Source organism: Phalacrocorax aristotelis, chromosome 21 (genome assembly GCF_949628215.1).
Source record: "Phalacrocorax aristotelis chromosome 21, bGulAri2.1, whole genome shotgun sequence".
NCBI lineage: Eukaryota > Metazoa > Chordata > Aves > Suliformes > Phalacrocoracidae > Phalacrocorax > Phalacrocorax aristotelis.
In genome coordinates this window covers 7,016,979-7,019,575 of record NC_134296.1, presented here as the reverse complement: position 1 = coordinate 7,019,575, position 2,597 = coordinate 7,016,979, and positions in this window count along the sequence as shown.

Here is a 2,597-nt window from a genome sequence, read left to right as displayed (position 1 = left end):
GTATGTCTACACATACACGAAAATCAACAGAAGATTTCATTATTGCTGTGACATGTTGCTTCCAACTTGTTCGCTCCTATGATTATTGCAATTTGTTTTTCCTGAAATTTCTGTAAGGCATGACAAGACACCAAAGTTATGGTGAGTTACACAAAGGACTCCTTTGCATATTAAAGACTTTGTATTGTCACTTGACTAAATTTGGGAAAACATCTACCACTGTGAGTGTCATTAGAGAGAGATGAATTCCAGTGCTCATTACTGGGGTGCCATGACAAATAGGTGGAGGAAGGACTACAAAGTGGCAACGTGCCTTTTTTTTTCCCCAAGCCTTGTCGAGGCTCATTTTACTTCTCTCCATCTCTAGCAGTCTCAATCCCTTGATAATAAATGCAGCTCGCATATGAACAACCCCCCGGACTGATTTCTTTCCACGGGAAGAAGTGATTTAAAAGAAGACGAAAAAAGACATTGAATGTGTTCATTATTGATAATCTTAAAGATTTACTGTGGGCTTTTCAGAAAAGCTGCTGCCTTAAAGCAAACTGCTTTTATCTCCTTTTTGTTTGCTTAGTTGGCTTTTGTGGGCTTTGTGGTTTTTCCGTTCAGTAGCTCATGTAGATAGAAGCTGGAATTTTTCCCCCCCCATCCCCTCCTGAGAGGACATTTGCCAGCTCGGTGGGGACTGCACCAGGGTGTGTTTTGCCAGCAGAGCGATGCGTGGAGTACATCAGACCTGGCTTTAAGTGCCTGTGGCCACTGGAGGCAGCTGGCTCTGTCCGTGCTGGGGAGCATCGCCGTGTTACCAGCGCAGCAGCGGAGTGCCCCGGTCTTTGAGAAAGAGCTAGGCTCCTACCCTTGGGCATCAGGTTTCTTTACAATTAATGTCTAATTCGGAATGCTTTAAATATTTTTTTTTTTTTAAAAGGCAACAAAAAAAACCACCTTGGCAAAATAATGGAGAAATCTGTTCAGCAACTGAAACTGTTACCAGTCTGGTCCTTCTGAGCCCACGTGGTAACACCTGATCTCCGTTCTTGCTTGTGTTCCCCTACACCATTTCCGAGCACCTGTGTTGGGCTTAGGGCTAAAATGTTCTTCAGATGGTGTATAATTGCATTAGAGTGCAAGAAGCCAAGAGGAAATGGAAGAGGAAGGGGGAGTTTAATTTGGATGAATCCCCAACTGCTCCTCCGTGCTAGTTCAAGGAAAGATGTCGACAAGGTGATTATCACAGCATTTTGTGTTTTGTTGCTTCCAGCTTTCTCCTTGAGGGAACAGAAACAGCTGGTGCAGTGCAAGAGATGGGATGGCAGATGGGAGTCAGGTGCATACCAGCTCAGGCCCGACACTGGCAACCGGGAGAATGGGAATCCATACTAAAAAGCCCAAGAACAGTGAATTTCTCCACTGGGTTCTGACCTTTCTCAGTGCACATCAAAGGGCAGAGGCAGTCACCCTGTGCTCAGAGTCATTAGATATTAGGGATGTTTAAAGTACAAGATATCAAGCTGGGAGGCGTAGACCAGATGTGCTCATTCACCTCTTTGCCCTTCAGTCTCCAGAAGTTCCAGAATCTCTAATTAAAGCCAAAAATAGACTCAGGGAGGAACAGATGGCATGAGGAATCGGGGGGTGTGAATGAGCTGCCACAGGGACCCGAACTTTTCACCCACGTAACCTCTGTGAGAGCACCGTGTGGCCCTGAAATGGCTGTCGTTGAAGAAGGTCACTGCGGGAGCCAGGCAAGGAGGTGGAAGAGAGTGGGTGGGTTGCAAGCTTCCACCCGCTTCTGTGCAAAGCATGCTCGTTATCTCAGGGTGAGCGTGTTTCCTCTCTGGATGGCTGTTGGGAAGCAGAGGGCACTGACCCAAAGGTCCGTGAGACTGAGAGAAGCAGCAGGTGCTCAAGACCTTGAAAAATCAGGACTCCCACTAGAAGTTTGTTGACAAGCTTCTGCTCTTCCTAGAAAGGTTGGACTAGATGATCCCTGAGGTCCCTTCCCTTCTGTGATTCTGTGATTCCTTTTCCTTACGTCTGAAGATAAGCACCCCTGAACTTGAGTATTTGTAAACAAACACAAACTCTCTGGAATTTAAATCCCAGAACAAAAGGGGAGTCTCCAAACTGTGTGTGCACTGGGGAAGGAGCAAAGACAACCTGCTAATATCTTGGCTAAGATGAGTTGTACAGATGGACGCTAAAAAAGCAGAGCAGGGAAAATGTTACCCTGATGTTAAAGCAAGGGAATAGCTTTGCTATCTGCTTGTTTGGGGACTCTGGGCATGTCATTTTTTCCCTTTTTATGCTCTCCTTTTACAGAGTGCGCTTTCCTCAGTAATCCGACGCAGGATCTTGGGAGGAAAGTGCCATGTAATAGCTTTTCAGCACAGAAGGCGTAATTGGCTGGTTGAACTCAGAGGCATTGAGGGGCCTGTGGCTTAAGAAGTTTTGCAGGGTTCAAAGTAACAAAGCTGGATAATGTTTACCACAATACTAATAGGAAATACAGAGAATTTGGGGTATTTTCTTGTCAGATTCAGTACAGTGTATCTCTGTAACTAAGTCCCTCTGGTTTATGGTTTTCCCGCATACGT